The sequence below is a fragment of the Haemaphysalis longicornis genome, unplaced genomic scaffold (genome assembly GCF_048455015.1).
Source record: "Haemaphysalis longicornis isolate Haplotype H1 unplaced genomic scaffold, Haemaphysalis longicornis Haplotype H1 scaffold_5, whole genome shotgun sequence".
In the NCBI taxonomy this organism is placed as follows: domain Eukaryota; kingdom Metazoa; phylum Arthropoda; class Arachnida; order Ixodida; family Ixodidae; genus Haemaphysalis; species Haemaphysalis longicornis.
This window is the reverse complement of record NW_027526385.1, coordinates 8,082,211-8,103,994: the sequence shown is the minus strand read 5'-3', so window position 1 is coordinate 8,103,994 and position 21,784 is coordinate 8,082,211.

The window sequence follows — 21,784 nt, the reverse complement described above, 5'->3', positions numbered from 1 at the left end:
AGCTTGCGCTAATTTGTGCGGAAACAAATGAGTCGTCCGATCGCCCAGCTACCTATCTCAACTAGGCGACGACGAGTTGATTGTTATTTACGAAAAAACTATGGTTGTGAGGCTCTACTTCGAATCGAACTGAGCAATAGTCCCTAAACCTAGCAAAGCGCTAAGCGCAAGGCGCAAAACGCGGTCACGTTCGTTTGCACAGATAGAAATTCGGGCACCAGTTGCAATGGATCTGTTGCGTTATGCACAGAACTACACCCTGTACACTTGAATATTATCTGCCGCGGAAACCATCCGGCGGCGTGGTCTAGTGGATAGAGCGTCGGGTTCCTTGTGTATAATTCCGGGAGTCGGGGGTTCGATCCCTGCCGGTGCTGGCGTTTTTTTTTTCTTTTTTCTGCACTCTACGCAGTTCGTCCTTGGGGAGTATCGGAACGGACCATCCGGGTGGGGGACTAACCGTTCGTCCCCTCGCAGTTAGTCCCCAAAGGGACTAATGATTGTGGCAGAGGCCGTTAGTCCCCGAAAGGACGAACTTTTAGTCCTTTTTGCCTAAGAGTGCACAGGCGGTTGCGAGTTGAGCGTCCATCGTGGCTGTGGAAGGCACCATGTGAATTCGTGTTCCTTGGTGGCGCCGGGCACCTACCGGTAAAATAGGTACAAGCGACTCCCCGGCCTGGCGCTCGGCCCTTGTGTGGGACTACAACGCTTGGGAAGTTCACCCGGCTTGCACGGGAAATCGCCCCTATGGAATGGGGCGGCTGCAAAATCGCAGGAACTTTTAACCGCAGCGATGGCTCAAAGGTACAGCACTCGCCTCGTATGCGGGAGGTCCACGGTTCGAATCCTGGTACCGCCGGACACCCTCCGGTTTCTTTAATGGGTACAGGCGTCCCTGGTCGAGTGCGGACCCTTGAAAGGGGATTTCACGTCTGGAAAGCTGCCTTTACCCTATCGAGGGGCCCCTGACCCTTGTCCATCTGGCGGGGCCCCCGGCCATCATGCCGCGTTGCGCCATTGCCGGGGGTGAAAGAGTCTGGCGGCTTGTCCTGCCACAGGCGGTTGCGAGTTGAGCGTCCATCGTGGCTGTGGAAGGCACCATGTGAATTCGTGTTCCTTGGTGGCGCCGGGCACCTACCGGTAAAATAGGTACAAGCGACTCCCCGGCCTGGCGCTCGGCCCTTGTGTGGGACTACAACGCTTGGGAAGTTCACCCGGCTTGCACGGGAAATCGCCCCTATGGAATGGGGCGGCTGCAAAATCCCAGGGAGCTGCTGGGATTGCCCAGGGAGCTGCAAAATCCCAGGGAGCTGCTGGGAGCTGCTGAGAGAGCTGCTGGAGAGCCGTGCTGCGCATGCGCGAGGAGCATTGGATAGGAGCGGATTGAAATTAAATGAATTGTACTGGATTGGATTAAACTTAATTGTATTGAATTGGATTGGATTGGATTGGAAATCATTTTAAAAGCAGTAAGAATTCTCACGGGTGATATACAGTAAGAACAATTCCCAGTGCTTCGCCCACTCGTAATGATTCACTTCGTGGAGATGCATGAATTTTTTTCCTCTTGTATAAGTGTGCACACTTGCTTTAAAAATGCATTAGGGGGCAAGGACTCCGTCAGGCCGCTCCTGTTGGCTTTTTGTCCCCGCTCCTGACATCTGCACTTCTGATGTCGAATAAATGGCTTGACTTGAGGCCAGAGGGGTTGCTGTGCGCGCGATAGCCCGTCTATTTTGGCTATGCGGTGGACTTCGATGGTTATGTCGACTGTATTGTTAATGCCCTGGACTAATAGACGGCAGGTCGAGGTGAGTGACTATCCAATGCGTTTATTGATAAAACTGAAGGAGAGCCGGCCAATAGCCGCTGCACCACTGCGATGACATAATTCCATCGGTCGAAGAACGCCAAGACGGTAAAGGAGAAAAATGTTTGCAGAGAATTTCTAAATTGAGGTACATTGGGACCTCCTATTCTAAATACTGGAAGTGTTTGTTGACTACGTTCTGCAAGCATTTGAGATCTAGAAAAACGTCCAAAGAGGTGTTGCAGGGTCAATTTAATAGGGATTGTTGGAGCTTATTTAAACAAACTGCCTCTTACTCAGGATGTGTATAAATCTAGCTACTGCGTTAACGCAGTCGGCTATTGGACCAACGAGCGGATGAAAAAACGGGTCTTATAGGCCTTTAGGTGGCCTCTTCTAACCCAAGCATTTTTACATAAAAAATACAATTAAAAATAGAAAAGTACACTGGCATAAAGTTTTAATCGGGCTACATAAAATACACATGCCTGTGACTTAGACACATACATATGTACATAATGGTATGCATACATACCCATGAATACACACATACATACGCACATTAATACATACATACATACATACATACATACATACATACATACATACATACATACATACATACATACATACATGCATACATACATGCATGCATGCAGGCATACATACATACATACATACATACATACATACATACATACATACATACATACATACATACATAGATACATACATACATCCGTAAACGTTATCCATGGCGGGGCATAAAGATATTACGGAGCAATAAATAGTCCGGCACATCAATTTCGTCCAGCGGCTTTTAAATTCCCGGATTTGGTTGCATTTTCCTGCATTATATATTTGTATTTTTCTATCATATATGCCAAGGAGTATGCTGGTGGTTAGCCATTTTTAAGGCCACGCACCCTTTATTGAAGCCACAGTGCGCCCTCCACAAATACAGGCACGAGAATACTTTGAAAAGGAAAAAAAAAACACCCTCTCTGTTGTGCTTTACTACAGCGCTGCATAGTGACAAATCTGCGCGCTTGACAGGAAGACAGGCTGCATCTCTTCGTGTCTCGTCGGACACGCTCGGCCGGGGATGGCAGGGGACATTCAATTTAAATCGGCCTCTTTGACACCGGCAGCGCTTAGGGCTTTCTTTCAGTTTCTTCATCCTACTTCTTGTGTCTGATTTCCTTTAGCTATCACAGTAGAGAAGCCCTGTCCGACTCAAGTGAGACCCCACATTCCAAACGTGTCTTGTTTTATGTGAAACGTTTGTGACGTCAAAATATCTTTCTTTTTTTCTTTTAGGTCACAGATATCCGTCTGAACTGTAGCAGCCAACGTTTAGATGACTTGAGGATTTCGTGTTACCCTACACAACTTGCCTGAATTCCATATTCGGTGTTTGTTGAGTAATTGGTGGCCCGATGGGCTCTCATATCTAAACTCTTTGGAACAGAGAGCACAATGTTTTGCTCATAAACGGAACGTAATGAGATATTAGTCGTCCAAAGGAGCCGTTCTAGACAAGGTACATAATTTGAGCACGTTCAGCAAAATGTCGCTGGAGAATCGGGTTGCACTTTTTTGTATACAGTCCGATTACCTAAAAGTATTGTGCTCGGGTGACGGCTACTATTTTTTCAAATTACTTTTCTTATTGCAAAATGAGTATCTTAGCTGCAGTGCAGCTAGTTTTGCCGTTCGCGTACTACCTTGTGATAGTTCACGACGTTGGATTTAAAACAAAACGTCTAAATTTTGAACGTGGTAGCAGGGTCCGTGCTTTGCACATACAAGCGAAAGGGTAACTTTAGGGTAGGCCAATTTTAGCTTCTGAAGTAGTCATGTGGTGTAAGTGACAGGAATTTTAAACTAACAATAAGACCTTGTCGTTATCGCCATAATTTCACAACCACATCAAGTTCCGATTGAGAAACCGACCTGCGCTCAACAAGAATTCTGTACGGGAATAAGTTCTGTGGACACATGAACACGGAAGTATTTATGCACGACTGAAATGTTAATCCAGACAGTTCTTCTTCACAGTGCGAACATACAAATATGCATAGTGAGCAAAAACGTTGACTTTTCAGGACACACACACGGCTAAAAATTGGAACGTCGTCTAACAAAGTTTATTATGAATATTGATCACATATAACTGACAATTTTTATTGGCATATTGCGCTTCCCCCTATTTTTTTTATTTTTGAGCTCCCAGTAAACCTTAATTCACGCAAATCCTGACAACAAAGGAAGCTATTGTGGCTTTAAAGGCAGGAGTTCGAGGCAATCGGCACTCAAATCTAGGATTCCGGAAAATCTCAAGACACCGGAATGGACACTATCACTGCTGTTGGGCTGCAAGAAATTCGATGTGATAGCGTTTATATGCCTAAGGTCACCCTTAAAGGAAGGAGGGGATTACCTGGTTACAACTACGCACGCAGGATGTCGACAGAGGTAGAAAAAAGCAAGGAAATAAGAAAAAAAGTGAACTAACACAAAAATATTGGGATTCTGTGGGTGTACATACATAAACCTCCAACTGTGTGCTTTAGTTTTTGTTGAGCAGGCGTGAAAGCTTCGTGTACATTGTGCCTCATTTTTGAAAGACGACTTACCGGCAGGATGAATCCCCTCTGGTTGTTGTTGAAATGCGAAGCGTTCATCGCCTTAAGATAATTTTTTTTATTGCCTGACACGGTCCCTGGATCTATTCTGAGAGGGAATCGTACAGTGCGATTACTGCAAGCAGCGAGAGCGCGCTCCACATTATTGCAAATGTTTGCTTCCCCGCCATAATACATCACGTGCGGTGGTGCACCCTTTACAGGTAAGTTGGTGATCGAAATCTCTGAAGCCGCGTACCAGGCAATTAATAGGTACGGGGATTGCTCTTGGCGTAGGCAAAGCTATAACCTCACGTAGCTTCGCCGCCTGCTAGCCTCACCACAAGGAGCAGTCATGTTCCAGTGCCCTTGAAGAAAATAAAAAAATCTCTGAAACGACTGAAAGCATCCGGAATTGTCAGCTCTTCTCACGGATTGAAATTGGGGAGGTTAGCCAAAATGCATTGCTTGGCGCTGCGATATATAAATGCGTGAAATTTTGAAGAAATCATTGGGGGAGGGTGAGTTTGTGCTTGCCGTGAGGTCATACTTCCTAAAGATTGGCTGTAAATGTCCCCTGTTTCTTGGTATTTATTTATTTATTTATTTATTTAAAAATACCCCTAAAGGCCCTCACTAGGAGTGTATTTCATTGGGGGCGAGTTACAAGGAAAATGAACAATGCAAAGAAGACAAACTGAATGTTAATAGGAAAAGAAGTAAATACAAGTGGGTACGAGGCAAAAAGGAAAAGAAATCTGTAAAGGACTCTTATGCAAAACTACGAAAGCACTTTTTAGTGAAGTTAACATACTCAGTAAGTGTAAAAGTCTGTAAAAGTCCTTGGAACTTGGTCGGATCGGTTATAGTTGCAATGTCAGATGGTAGGACATTCCAATCAACTATTATGCGCGATAGAAATGATTGTGAATATCTTAAGGAATGATTGAATGGATATCTTACCCAAGGAGGTGAATTTTGAATTCTTAAAGGGACACTGAAGTGATGTGTAAACATTGCGGGATTACTAGCGCAAATTGTAGTCCGGAGTCCCCAGGCCATGTTTCGACCACTCTAGGCGCGTTTACGCGATTTTATTTAGTAGAAAAACTAATTCGAAAATGCTATCCTCCTCTCTTTACGTTCGCCCATTTGCTGTGGCGTTTTCGTGTGACGTCAGGAGGGGATGAGCTGGCAATTGGCTGCGCCACGGCTGCGCTACTGCACGGCTCCCCGGCCGACAGAGTCAGTCGGCCCAGCGTTTCGTCCGCCGGCCGCCGGCGGGTCGTTGCAATCAAGGAGGTTAAAAAAAAATTGCTTGGTCGCAATTCGTTCGCTTAGTTGAAACGAAGCCAGGACACGTTTGTGAATGGAAGAATGTGCCTTTCTTTACTTGGTTTGTTTGTACACTGTATCTAGCTCCAAGTCAAGGTCGCTTCACACAAGCGCTGCACAAGCGCACATGCGACGCTTCGCTGACTGGTACGCCAGTAGGAAAATATAAGGCCTCTTGAAGGCGGGAGAAGAGTCAGCGAAGTCAATATAGTTACTAAGGAAATAAAATCAACTGATATTTTTACCGTACAGCGTAAAACTAGAGCGCGGGAAGCACTTTTTTTGCGCTGGGCGAACAAGCACAGCGGTCAGCAGCACGACTACGCATCTGCGAACGCTTTTCCGTCTACGAAATGCAATTGCTAGACGTGAGCTACTGTGGAAACTCGGGCGACGCTTACTGCACGATCGCAGTACAACAAATAGTCACCTAAGCTGCTTGAAATGCCAAAACTAAATAAAAGTGTAAACCGGTTATACAATATATACCCTATATTAGCAAGGCCTCCGCGTCCCGCTCCGTGGCTCAGTGGTCTGGGGCGTTAGGTTTGTCACCGCAAAATGTTTTGCAAGTCACGAGTTCGAATCCCCGCGGGTACGTGCTTTTTTTTGTAAGTTAACTTTTTTGTTTTCCGCCGATGTTTTCTATATTGAGTTCACCTTTTTTTGGGCCGCAACGTTCATGGCTACACAAACTAGTTCACAAAACGCGCGCAGGCTGGCACTGGCGCGCTAGCGAGTTCTCGTTGGCGTGCTGTTGCCATAAGCACCGACTACTTGCAGGCAGTGGGCACAGGCCAGAATGAACAGACCCTTTGGCCTGGTGCGAACACGCTTTTTACGATACAGGCATGAGGGAGGCAAGCTCCAAATATGGGGGAAAAGCGCATGACATTTGGGCGTCTGCGGGTACGCGGAGGGCGTTCATGCACTGCGTAGGTCTCGGCTAGTGAATGCTACGACTACAAGCCGTCCTGGGAGGTTTATCTTGTGCATTTTACAGCCGACAACATGGCAGAAGCGCGGTACGATGATTACTGAGATATTGATAATGCCCATCCAACAACGCCATTGGTTATGTTTTACAGAACCGAAACCGAAACCGAAACTTGTGTGATTGCTAACCTTGGGCATCGTCCAATCACGGCGCCCCTCCTCCCAACGTCACAGCCTTAGTTGGTGCGGCCGCCGCAAACCGCGCATGGTAGTTTTTCTTCTTTCGCGCTTTGTAAAATAATTACCGATTTGTCAACCGGATAAACGATGAGAAGTGTGCTAATTTGAGCCAGTCTACGCAGTGCAAGCAAAAACGGGAGCTTGACAAATTCACTTCAGTGTCCCTTTAATAGCACTGCTTAGACAGGTCTTGCTTATTGCTAACTAAAAACAATAACGTCTCAGAAGTTCCGGGGATACGCTTTGAGACCAACACAGCCCCGAATAGCTGAAAAGCGAGTCCATCGATTTGAATTGAGAATTTATACAGCAAATGATTAGAACGCACTCTCACCGCATTACCAATCGCGATAGAGTATTCAGGCGGACGCACCGCGACCCATACTGAAACCCGGGACAATCCAGAAGCTTGGCTTGCGGGGTTCAGAATCCATCTAGGTAACGGCGGGTTCCCTCCGAAGAGGAAACTCGCATGATCCCGGCCACGCGTCACCACTGAGATGCGCAAGCACGTGCCACCGCGTTCCCTCGAACGGGGGCGTTAGAAGCCGCCGCCGTCGCCACGCGGCCAGCCAACGAGAAAAGTGGCGGGAGAAGAGGATGCCGGGAGAGGAAAGGCGGACGGGGGAGAAATAACAAGCGCGACCCTTAAGCTGCCGCTATTGGCGGTGAGATCTTTGAGTGGCGCCCCCTGGCTCTGACGTCGGCTTAGGGATTCGCGCTGCTGTCGTCTGCTACACTCCGCTTGTGAGGGGCAACAGTGCCTGGGCTAGAAATCGCCCGCTTCGTTGCTGTAGTGCGTTAAAAAGCGTATTTCTAGCGACTCAGTTATTTTGCCAGCTTATGACGCATCTGAATAATTTGAAGCTGTATCCCCCACAAGTTTGCAACACACGAAGAGATAGAGAACAACTTTCTTCAGAGTATCGGTCAGAAGATCGTGTGTAACTCATCCTTTCTTGCTTATTCGCGAGGATCAGCGATCAGAGCTTCCCGATAAGTATTCAAAGGCTTCCCTGCAGTATTTTTTAGATGCTCCTATGAAGTCTCAACAGTCTAATACTACGTACCAAGCAGCGGCCTCTACACGCTCATCGCACAGCAGGAAATAACGCGGCTTTCTTCTGTTTCTTTCGTTGTTGTCTTGTATCGGATTAATGTTTCTTGCTTTTTTTTCTGCCCAACGCATTAATTTTTCTGCGCCGTCTCCAACTTCTTATTAGGAGGTTTTGGGATATTGTTTGGGAGCCTCACAAAGGTCGTATGGATATTTCCTTCATTTTGTATGGCATACATTCCCTTCTTCACAAATTGGCTTTCATTACGGCTGCGTGCAAGAAGGTGCATATCCGCAGCGTGCTTTGTTTATTCACATGCAAATACAATGAGAAGGTTTGTGCTACGACACCGCGATCGCGCCCTAAACAACGTGGTCCACAGTACTCGAAGGCGGCTTTTGTGCTCCGAATTTCTGTCGTAATTATATCGTTATCATAACGAACTGACTCTCAACTCGAACAATGATGACATGATTACGGGGTTGAAGGCATGATATACTCGCTAACTAACGTAATAAATAGTATACCTGCATATATTACAAGACTCGAAGCCGGAGAAGAATTCCAAGTAGCTCTTTATTGCTTTTCAACCCTTCCAGGCGCGAAGAACAAATCCTATTCTACTCGGGATGGCGTTCTATGATTTGAAGAAAATTACTTTTACTCTCTTGTCCTGGACTGAGGACCCGGCCCACTAACCAGATCGATTTAATTGTTAAACAAAGTTTCCCCCTCCTCCCCTTACTCCTCCTCCTCCTCTTGAGTGCAGTTTTCCTATAACGCATATCCGAATATCGGGAAGATATGGCTGTGCAAAATGTTCCGAAATATCCCTCTAGGTCTTCACAAACATATATGTGTTGCTATAAATTTAACGAAGACGTGACTCGTTTTGCTCAATAAACCTCCATACTGGTTAGATGTCTGGTATAGAATCAGCGCGCGCGTATATACATACTGGGTTATTTGCAACTCAACCTACAGTTTTTGCAGTCTATAGTGCATGTCGGCAAACTTTCATGCCTTGACAACGTAAAGTGATGTGACAAAACGCGTTCGAGCGTTCGGAAAGGTTGCAAAAACTGTTTCACCTTACATATGATTACCGGGAATCGTGATGCCTTCTGCCAAAGCCGACAGCCCTGAAGGCCTAGAATTTGTTTTGGTCTTCCATTTTCGCTGTTGTCGGTTATTAGCAGCTGACTGTTCCTTTTGTTCGAATGCTTACATGAGAAGCTGACGCCTAGCTCCGACTATTCGCGCTCCGCACAGGACCGGCTTCGCAAGGAATCGGGCGGCGCCGGCAATGTTTCTCCCGTAGCGGTATCCAAAACTATACTTTAATTGACACCATGAGCTAGTGTATGCGATTTTAAGCTTATTATTATGATAAAAAGTTACCCACACCAATTCTGGTGCGGACAAGCATCAGACGTTGACCGAGCTCAAAGAAACAGCAGGGAGAGCGATCCTGAGTGAAGCAGACGACAAATGCGAGAATCCCTAAGCTGACGTCACGGAGGCGCGCTTCGCAGCGCCGCCTGTGTTCGCGCCCACCGCCAATCGCGTCGAATTACCGGCCTGACTACAAACGCGTCCCGCCCCGGCCACGCTCCCTCACTTGCTCGGAGCCGCCGCAAGGGGCGCTTCTGACGGGGCCCGCGACTGCTCGCGGCTCACGCCCCGACAGAGCGGTTGGTCGAATCGACGAGGTGGCAGATGCTTCGGCTGAAAGGGTGCGTGAGAGGCGCCCAGATTTAGAGATCCTGCTTTGGGCTCCCCGTGATTTTTATTTTGTGCACGCGGGAAAAAACTCCTTCAAAAGTTCCGGCGTGTTTTTTGAACGTGGTGCGTGGTTTATCTCGGGCAGGGTTGCTATTGAAATGTGGATAAGTTATGATATACCTTATGGAATGTGGTTGGGTGGAGTGGCCCGAACTAAGAACTGGTGATTTGAGATGCATTCAGACTCCAGAATGGCAGTTTCTTGGAAGAAATATGTGTGCTAGCGAGCGTGTAACTTTGATCTCTAATTGAGAAACGTCATAGGTACCACGCGTGTTCTGCTATAGTGGACTAGAGTCACGTCCGTAAGTCCATTAGATGGAATTTTGTGCAATACGAAACAGGTCGTTTATGAGGGTCATGTTATTTTACCCACATCTTTCAACATGTCCTCTAGGTAGACACCGGATATGTCGGAATATCACGTGCGAAACCACAAAAAACTTCAGGTGTCTTTGAACTCTTCTTGAAACTGAGATTTAGGAATACAAATTTTTAACAGCGGTGCTGCTTAAGCTTGAGCTTGGTTCAGTACACACACACACACACACACACGCACGCACGCACGCACGCACGCACGCCCACACACACACACACACACACACACACACACACACACACACACACACACACAACACACACACACACACACACACACACACACACACACACACACACACACACACACACACACACACACACACACACACACACACACACACACACACACACACGCGCGCGCGCGCGCGCGCACAAAAGAAAACTGCGTCACCTGTAAAGGAGGCACTACCGCAGATAGGACATTATAACAGTGGAGCCTGTTTGCGTACCTTCTCGAGTGTGTGAGCACAAGGGGCACATGCGTATGTGCACCCCTCAATACATCATTTTAAAAGGGATAGTTTTTCTGGGGCAAATAAAACGCAAAAAATGTCGGAGCTTGCAGTTGTGGTGCTAAGCTGGAGAAACAGCGGATATGAGTGTCGATCTAGATCCCCCTCCCCCCGTATTTCGCTGTGAGCACGGGGAAGCGGCCAGGACGGCCTTGCAAAATTCGTCTAAATATGGCCTCACCACTCAGCACTTAGCATAGCCTAGAAAGAACGTCACAAAGCCTATCAAAACTTACCCAAGTATAGCAAAACCTAGCAAAATTTAGCAAAACCGGAAGAAGCCGTAGGTCGCCCCCCAGTCTCGCTGTTTCATCAGCCTTGCACCACTGGAGTAAGCTGCGCCGAACGTTTTCACATGAGCACCCCAGAAACAAACAAAAAAAAATTAGCAGTGGCTTAGTTCGGCTATGCCAGGATATACGTAGCGTGAGCTAAGGTTCAGCTGGTTATTCTTAGGTTTCCTGGTTGCCAGGATTAGCTGATTATCATGCTTACTGCTGCTAAAACGATTTCCAATCCAATACAATCCAGTCCAGTCCAGCCCAGTCACTGCTCCTCGCGCATGAGCCGCACAGCTCTGCAGGAGCCACGCGAAACAGCTATCAAGCGGCTCCGGCGCAGTGACAAACTTGGATACTGCGCAACGGAGCCGACAGCTGGACACGCGCCGGCGCAAGTGCATATGCCGCGGCCATGACGTCACTCCTCTGGAATGCGTAGACTGGCGAATGTGGATACCCAATTCTCTACATACCCGAACAACAATTGGATTGGATTTCCAATATAATTCAATTTAATCCAATCCAATCCAATCCAATCCAATACAAATCCAGTCCAATCCAAGTCAATTCAATCAAATCCAATCCAATCCATTCTCATGCTCTTCGCGCTTGCGCAGTACGGCCCTTCACGGCCCAAGCGAAACTGCTCAACCTCGGCCAGTGTAGCTTACGCTACAAAAAAGTGTACTCTTGGCACGCTGCCTCAACAATTATCAGTCAATAATTGAATTTGATTTCAAGCGGTGGCGTTAAAAGTTGGCTTTAAAACACAATTCATAGAAGCGCAGTTCTTGCACAGCTGTTCGGTAGATTTTGACAAGGATGCCATATATCCCAGCGTACGAGCTTATATAGCATCTTTTCGCCTTTTTATAAAACTGAAGAAATGGCTTTTGTGCAGTAGTTATCCGCTCCTGCTGGTTCCACTTTTGACGTGGCCAGCCTAACTTCCTTGTGGTGATTATCGAATGTGAATCAGTCACGCATTTATGCGGTAAATGCAGCACAGAAAGGTTAAGATGGTAATGCAGTGGCTATAAGAGTTTCTTTGGCTTCCAAAAAATAGGCAGTACGGATGGTGTAAAATCTCAGTGTTATATAATGCATCAGCTTCCAATGAACAAGCGTGTCGCAGGCTATACGGGAACGACGACATGTGGTGTCCCCTCTAACTATGTCTGACCGTCTCGCGCGGAGTAGAGGATCAGTCGCCACAAGCCCCGGCGCTAGAGAGGCTCGCGTCTAGATTCCCGCTACGAAAAATAGAGCCGGCATCCGTCCGCGATGGCTAATCCTTGGACGGTGGTGCGTGAGTCAGACGGGAGATGGCGCTCCGATTGGAAGAGGAGCAGCGCCATCCGCAATTGTAGAGTTGGCAGCGCGCGGAGAGCCTCCGCCTCATCGCTCCATGCATTTTACACGCTTTATCACCCCCCGGGGAAAGCGAAGATGGGTCCGTGATAAGATCTAGCGGGGTGGGGGCTGTCACTTCGTGCGAGCGCGTAGGGATCTTTTGTCACGGCGCCTCTCAGGGACCTAATGATTCGCCAGGCACCAGAGAGGGGGTGGTGGTCGCGTTTGTTTTTGTCTTGGTATTCTTGGCGTGAGGGTATCCTTTCTAATTTTTTGGAATTGTTTAACCCCTGACCGGAAAAAATACGGCACTATGCTCCCAGTTCTCTGTTAATTATTGATTTCTAATTCACGTGAGGCCAGCAACTACTGCGGAAGGAAGCTGTAGGTTATTTCTAATCCACGTGGGACGAAACGCTAAATGAAGTGATGACACTAAACAAAGGGAACTAAAGCGAATGAACGTCGACTTCTTTGACCCTTTCCGCATGAATATACGTAATTCATTGGGAAATAAAAAAGCAATGTTTACTGTAGAAGGAAGAAACGTAAAATTTAACATTTTACTCAGGCTTTTCATATACCAGGCCTTGCCTATTTGAAGTGTATAATGAATTGCTACCCCCCAGTTTATAAGTTACACTGGCAGCCCAACAGAAGTTGTGGATGTTAAAGGCCTTTTTATTGGGTCAGCCTATTGCTCAATGAAAGGTACAAAGTGCTAACGTGAACACATGTCTTCTCGTATGTCTGCGAGTTCATAAATATGTATGCAGGGCAGACAACGGCGCCTCTGTTCGGATATTTTTACGTACGGGTTGTCAACCATCAAAATGCAACTGCGTGAAGTATAATTTGCAGGTTTTGAAACGCTACCACGAGAAGCCGTTGTGCTGCTTCTTAGAGGTTTAGAGTTTTGGTGAAGTATAGGATTTTGAACTATGTTTTTTCCGATGTTTACCTAGTGAAAAATCTAAACACATCCCGTATTTAAAAAAGCCTTTTTCAGCTTCAGTACAGAATCTCCATTCTGCACAGAAATGTTTTTTTCAACTGCAAATTTTTTGGAAACTGCATAGCTTTTTTGTATTTTTATAGGTGCGATTCGGCTGAATGTCAAAGTATTCTTTCAAAGAAACTTACTCCACCTTGGGGGTTTGCCGTAGAATGGTCGTCTAACACTACTTATGAATCTGCCTGGGCCCTTATCAGCCTTTTCCTAAGGAACGAATGGGAAATAAAAGAACTTTCTTATCGCTCACGAAAACCCCGTAATGTTTCCGCTGGGAGCCATTGCAGTTGGGGAATGCTAACAAGAAAGTTTCGGAAAGTGCGGGCGTTCTCTGCTCATGTTGCTGCTTCTTGACTACCCGTTGTAGTCGGGAAACGGGATTGCAGCTGGCTCTATATAAGACTGAAACTTCCGTCGCTTTCTTCTTCCTAAGTGCGGGGACGATCCTAAAGCCAGCTTGAGGACTTTAGAAACAAAACTAAGGAATGAACAAAGATGATCGCCATTAATATATCTAATGTTGGTTGTTCTTATGGCGAATTCACGTGGTAAACCCGATTACGCTGATTAAGTGGAAACATCCAAAATTGCCGCGTCACCTGGTGTTCTAAAAGCGAGCATCTGCAACCATTTGCACGCTTTTTTCAAGCGATGAAAATCAGTAAGAACAATCACGAAGGCTTCAGAAACGGCTTCAAAAAAGCAGGAGACAATTCATCTCGGGAAGTACTTTTTCTTTGATGAGGAAAGCCATGGTGCAAATAGGATAAACAAGGCGGGAAGTCACTTACCTAGCATTACAGAACGGCGTACGAGTAAACACTTGCCGAGGAAACACCTCGCTCAAGTAAACGTTACATATAAAGAATTTACTGTATGAAGTGACAAAGACGTGGTGGCGCGGACGCAAGTAGCGACAGCATTCGATATAGCGGTGGCTGAAAACTGGGAAGCCAAGAAAGGAAACTTAGCGGCACTGATCAACCCTTGGATGTGTCGTCCCTACAGCCCTCGTTTCTGTTTCGGTAATAATTATGTAAAATGGGCAAGCTGTAAGCGATATAAATTTAGTACCAGGTCTAGTGACAAAAAAATCAGAGCCCCTTTCTTAAAAGGCAAAATAATTAAAACACGGCGCTGTTTCAACCATGTCAGAATAGTAAAATCGGATAGACGTCGGCTTCCTAACGCGAAGGACCTTGATTTGATTCTGACCAAAAGAAAGGTTTGTTTTGTCATTTGAGGCGCTTGATGTGACTTTTCTTATCATCGTCGTTATCGTTTTGAGAAACTCATTGTGTAAGGTTCGCTATCCTGCAGTGCGTTTTGCTCGGTCATTTACGCCATCAGTGAGGCACAGAAATAACATTTACGAGTGCGGCAAACATTCGCAAGTTGGTATACGGTCATGATGACAACAGCCTACCTAGATTGCGCAAATGTAGAAATTTGTATAATGTACCTTTATCTCTTCTCTATCACTTGTGTTTCCGGTGACGTACAATTAAAAGTACGGATATTTCGCTTTATTAAAATTCAGTTGCGAGCCAGCGCCACGTCTGTGTTTGCTTTTTTTTTCTTAGTTTTCATCTTCCCTTTTCCTGTTGCCATCATAAAGCAATTGAGCAATGGAGAGCTTGGCTTTAAAAATGCTGTGCATGATGCTTGCACTGAACACAATAGTCTGGAGGTCGTTCTTTTATCTTTCCGATCTCCATCACAGGGTGCTTGGCGGATAAATTTCAACCACCTTTAAATTTTCGGCGGCGCAGTGACCTACATCAAATACACCACCGTTTGCTGTGTTTCAACCTTGTTTGCGATGCAAATAGTCGTTTTTAAAACATAGGTTGTAGCTGCTAGATTAGCTTTTGAGTCAAGCAGCATATTCAACTTACAGGCAACCAAAAGAAACTGTGGCAAAAATTGGCCGCGTGTCAGCTCTTTGGTTGCAAATGTCGACAAAAGACGATAGTCTTTCATCGACATTTCCCAAGTCCGGCTCTTTTCTCATGCTGTTCCTTTCCCGTCGCGCTCCTCCCAAGGTGAACACGTTAAAGGTTTGCTCAAGCCAATCTAAACTTACCGCGTTCCAATGCACCAGGCTAGGTGCCTCAATGCCAGCGCTGCCGTACGGCCGAGACGCACGTGACTTTAGGCGCCCTACTTCAACGTTTATAGAACCACGTTGGCCTTGCCCACGTGCGTTCCAAGCAGAACATGAAACCTATCTAGTGAAACCTTTCGTAATTGTTGTGAATTTTTAAAGACGATAGTCTTTCTTGGGCTACTTATACCCAGAAATTCTGGTCTGTCTGTCTGTCGGTATGTCTGTCTGTCTGTCTGTCTGTCTGTGACTTGATTCAGCCACCCGGCCAAAGTAAAACAATGCCTGTGCAATAGTCTTATATAGTCACAGCAAAATCTACCCGTCTAAGTCCGGTGCAATGTTCATACTTGTCAACATTGTTGAAGAAGAACAAGACATTACGCAAATATGAGACAACAAATTAATACATAAGGGATATTTGCAGTGTTCCTTTATAAAAAATCATACATGCTTGACTTTTGCGAAATTAAATGCTTCCTCAACTGCAGAAAAAAATTCACTCCGCCGTCGCCTGCTGTTGCCCGCGCCACTATAGCTTCTGGCGCCATTTTAAGAAATCAACCAGCAACAGTTATGAAAGGTTCCACTAGATAGGTTCCACATTCTGATTGCAACGCACGTGGAGGAGGGAAACGCGGTTCTATAAACGTTGAAGTAGGGCGCCTCGATTCACGCGCATCTTCGCCGTACGGCAGCGTTGGCATCGAGACACCCGGTTTGGAGCAGTGGAACGCGGGAAATTCAGAATGATTTAGGCAAATATTTGGCGTCTTTACCTTGGGAGGGGCGCGACGCAAGAGGAACAACATGAGAGGTGAGCGGGAAAGCGAAGGAAGGCATTTACTTGGCAAAAGTCGATAAATACTATCGTCTTTTGACGTCATTTGCAACGAAAGGAGCAGATACGCGGCCAATTTTTCTTAAAATGTCACCAGATGCTATAGTAACGCGGGTGACAGCAGGTGGCACAGCGAATATTTTTTCTGCAGTAGCGGTAGAATTTGATATCGCAGAACTGAAGCACCCATGAATTTTTTATAAAGGAACACTGAAAATATAACTTTAGATTGATTTCTAGCCTCTTATTTGCGTAATGTATTTTTCTTCAAAAATGTTGACAAGATTACACGTTTAAATTTGGCTGTGGGTAAATAAACCTATTGTGCAGATTATTTTTCACTTCGGCCTGCTGGCTGAATCTAGTCACAGAGACAGACAGACAGACAGACAGACAGACAGACAGACAGACAGACAGACAGACAGACAGACAGACAGACAGACAGACAGACAGACAGACAGACAGACAGACAGACAGACAGACAGACAGACAGACAGAGAGACAGACAGACAGACAGACAGACAGTATACCAAGAAAGACTACCGTCTTTGAAACAATGAAAAACGCCAACAGTGTATGACGCTGAAGTGTACCATTAAAGACAAAAGTTACAAAATGGCATACGTCGTGCAAGTGGCAACATCGCCCTGTGGCAGGGTACCGCACGACGTTACTCCCGTGTTGTGAGTGTTGAAAACTGGAAGTTGGGGCCTTGAATGGAGGGGCAGAAAACAAGACAGGTAACACAAGCAGTGAGCTGGGGCCGAATTCTGCGAAAACAGGGGCGCCATTTTGAAACGGCGTGGTAGGACCATGTATATGCATTCTTTCTTGGGCTGGGTCGCCGCTTTTAGGTGTTGAGGAGGAGAGAGAACGACCCAGAAGAGCACTGTAGCAAGGGCGCAAAGCGACGAGCACTGCTCCCCTCGTTTTGATGGTTGTTTTCAGGTAAAGTGATGAACATTTGTTCTAAAACAAAACAGAAGTGTGTTGTATTTTGTCTTCGCTTTGTATACAATTTGTACAGCAAGTAATGTAGTTCAAAGACAACAACGCAAGAAGAAAAAGGAATACAGCCTTGCTGACAGCAACCTATTGTGTTGATACATTATCATTTTAATTCTTCGAACTTAAAACCGCAACGCTTAGAAGCACACGTTTGTTGATAATTCTTGAATAAGAACTTCAGTTTTAATGAGCACACAGCAGAGGAGATAGGTTGCATATGTTAGCCTAAATAATAATTACGAATAACTAGGCTGACCAACCTACTCCTTGGGGACTAAACGCGGGTGACTTAGCACACAGGGCGGGAAAACAAAGCGAGGTTTAATGAAGCATTCCATCCTCGTGCCCGTGAAGACGTTCGTGTTAGTTCTATAGGCTACACATTAAACATTTTTTTCGACCTTGTTATTTAAAGTTAGACGAGCTCCAAAAGCGTTTGGATGCTTCGTTTGCTCTGCTGCTTCGTTCATGAAAATATCGAGTGAAGGGGAGTAAATTTCTTGGCGGCATTTCGGACAACAAATCGTATGCGCGCCACTGGCATATCGTTTGGTTCCCCTGTGCACGATGCGTGTCAAAAAAAAAAAGAAACGAAGGAAGCTCGCACCGACGTGTAATACTTGAAGGTATCGAAGCTGATCGCAACCTTCCTGACCACCACGAAGGATTAAGTCTACGACTGCAGCCGATTCTCTTCTTCGCTGCCGCAATGACCTTTAATCCATCATTATTGCTATAAGTGTGAGCGCCTTTCCTTTTTTTTGCAAGTGGTAATCATTGAACATTACCTTGGAGGGGCATATCCTATGACGTGTCTTCCTCGTCCCTAGCAAGGATTGCACGATTACGGCGAACGCGGCAGTTTCTTTTTTTTTTCAGTCAACCCTGGTCGATCTCCGTAAGTGGGTCGGCTTGGCTTGACAAACGTGCACGCACACACGAGCGCTCGGCATTTTCTTGGTTTTTTTAACAGCCGGGCGGTCACCGCATTCTTCGCCAATCTTCCCAAGTTGGTATGCTTGGTTTGACATACGCGCGCAGGGGCCGGTGGGCGGTCGTCGCGAGGCCCGCACACATGAGCGCTAGGCATTTTCCTCATTTTGTTAAGTGCCGGGTGGTCGCCGCGATGCCCGCGTTCACTTGTGTGCGCTTGGCTTTTTCTTGAAATTTTTAATTGCGGACACGAAAAATTACGATTTGCTAAACACCTTCGCTGTTATAAAAGGCACAAAGAATCAGACGCGGCACGGAGAAGCCTGCGCTAAACAGTGATGAACTGTTATTAAATTGCGCTGCTTTTCGGGTACGAAAAAGAAAGCAGACGATGGAGCTCAAGTAAACCCACCATACGCCCTGAAGCTTTCGGCAATTTGAGAGCAAGATGGAGATGGAAGCAAGTGGATTTTTGTAATTATCTATAGATATTGTGACTGAGCCATCGTCCTGAATACTTTTGATGGTTAGAAGCATTGCGTTAATTAGGTAGAAATATACACGTCAGGTTTGCCGACACAAACTACGTACTTTCATCAGGCAAAAAAGCGCGCCTCATCACCATTAATAATAAAAATGATCTTGGCATTCTGAAAGAAGGTTATCTGTGCGGCGGTGTGGCCACCCAAATGCTGTTTATCATTAACTGACAGACGTACCATAGCAAAACGTTTGATAGGGCTATTACTGAAACCGAAGTGGTTCCTTTGCCAGTTTTAAACAATTCGGTGGCATTGTCTATACCCGACGAAACACATGGGTGCAAAAAATATATATAAACGATTTCTTTTATAATTATGATTATGAATTTGATTATGAACACGAAGCTTTTTAGCCCACTGCACAAAGGCGACACAAGTAAGAGGAATGAGTGAACTTTATTTCTCTTGACCATCAATAGACGCGCACTTTTATTTTACTATGATGATCTTGAAAATGGTGCTTATAGGTAACTAATCTGTTTAAAATTCATATATTCAAGTGGTGATACGCAAAGCCTGAGGGCCAAACCATGTTTCGAACAACGTGCGACTTTGGTGGTGACTGTGTGCTGGTAGCGAATACACCAGAACGTTCGTTTCCCCGCGCCTCGCGCAATAGCAACACTCGCTCTTTAAGGACTCACGCAACCTCTGGATTTTTTGTTCCCGGGCATTAAAAGTAAATAGAGAGCTGTGCATTGAAGCTCCGCTTAAAAATGAGGTGTAACATCATGCGGGATAGCTACGCGCAAAAAAAAAAAAAAGATTGTAAATAAGAACATACGGACGTTCGGTCACTTTGGAGTGCAGTCGCTTTTATTTGTATTTTACCGCAAGTGCCTACACCCACTTCGGAAAAACAAAACCCTGAATAAAAGTTGAGGGCACTCTAATTGGGTAAAGCATACACGTACCCCTTCAAATCCGAGAGAAAGACTTTTTATACCCCCAGGACCAAATTTTTTATGCACCATCCGTGCCATGATTTATTTATTACATGCCCGGCAGTTTGCTCAACTTGTATAAGCTTGGGAGATTGTGTGTCAACTTCGGGTCGGTGTCATCAATAAATTTACACATGAGTGGGTGTGTAAGGCCTGCAAAAAACTTTTGAATTTTTCCTGCGATATTTATTACATGATACGCTCGCCTGCGTACCTTTCTGCAGTTTTCCTTGGGTTAAAGGTTAGGCCACACCTAGGGGCTGGCCTGAGGCCACCCGGAATGAAATTAAGGCCATAAATTACGTGCCTTGCTGACAGTATGTATATTAGGAAAGAAAGAGATGTCTGAAGAAAGCTTTTTATTATGAAAGTTTGCGCGGAAAATAAAAAAAAATTGGAAGAGAGTTGACCTGTACTAAAAAATAGCACTTCGAGGAAAATAGCGAAGATTAATCTGCTGGCGTGCTGTGGGCTACGTGCAGATTTAACGCAACACAATGTACAACTAAAGAAGCGTTTATAAGTTTTGTATGGCTTGTTATGCCAGCTGAAAGTAATAAATATGGATTTTATAATTCGCGCACCGGGCGAGTATGGCTTAAACTGGTGTTCAGTATATCAGCCTACTGCTAGTCGATTAACAATTCTCGTAATTATCTACAAATGTAGCCCGGCACTTTCGGACATAGTATATGACATGACGCTGTTATGGCGTCACGCAGCAAATACTCTCTTCGTCCATAGACAGCATCTGTAAGCACACGTGAAAATATATAATTCAGAAATGAAATCCGCTTGCTTGCTTGAGGCTACGGGGGTGACATCCAAGCGCGTGATACTGCAGTATGGCGGAAATTTTCCCTCTTGTTCTTGAGCAAAACATTTCACGTATTTGCCTATGTCAGGCCGCCAGAAGTGCCAGAATATCGTGCAGTTGTCACTGGCTGAAATTCACACAGCTGGAATTCCATTTACAGTATTAGCAATCCAGATGCAGTGGGAGGGTCTCATCATGGGAAAACTGATGCCATTTCTTTTGTCTAGCACAGCGGTACAGGTTGCCAACATGGTAAATACGTGTATAGAAGGAAATTTGTATTTTCAATATAGCGTTCCCAGTGTTACGGGAATGTAATGCAGGGTACGCGCTGCTACAAAAATAAACGCGGTGAAGCAAAAAGCAGTTATCTTCCTAGTCATTGCTAGCGGAGTAAACAAGGGCGCTAAAGCAAGTCGTTGGCACGAAGCCCTAGCCCAGGATAACATCTCTAAAGCATACGGAGTGCTAATGACAGCTAGTAAATGCGTATAAATTGGCTAAGACACCGTGTGTGCCACCAAGACCTGTTTTTCTTTTTTTTCAAAAACGACAAGTCAAGGCCTTTTCTATTTTGGTAGAGCTATATGTAAAGCCGGCGCTATTCGACAAACGCGTTGTTTCAATCTTTTATTTTGTATTCTTTCTCACTGCCGTAATAGCACGCAAATGTTCAAGAAGGAAGTAAGTAATTGCAAAAGCGTCCCATTTTCTTTTGGGGACACGTATCGGGCTACAGACGTGATGAGCGACGATTATGATTACTTTCCATACATTACTCTACATCACTTACATTACTTACATTACTTTATTAAGCAGGGCGTGAGGCAAAAAGGAGCGAGGCGAATTCAAACTCTGCCACTAATCCATATAGCCTCTCCTATAGCCTAGGTATAATATTTGCAAAGTCAAACGCGCATGCGTACAAAAAAAAAAAAAAAAAAGCAAAGGCGGCCCCATATGAGAACACAGGAAAGGTGGGCTCATCTCCGCAGCTAGCACCACTGCGGCCTCGTGTATTGCCTTCTCGTTTTCTTTTCGAAATTATATTTGTCATACAAACTATCCCATCGTACATGGTGTGATGATGATAACGATACTGAAGTGATAATAAGTAATAACATAATAAAGTAATAAACTTATTAGAAGGCGTAACCGTGATAAAGTTGTAATAAAACGGTAATCGGGTGATAAAGGTGACGAAATGTGATTTTTAGGCGTACGTCCATTTAACAACTTCGTTTTTATTTCAAGACTTTGTA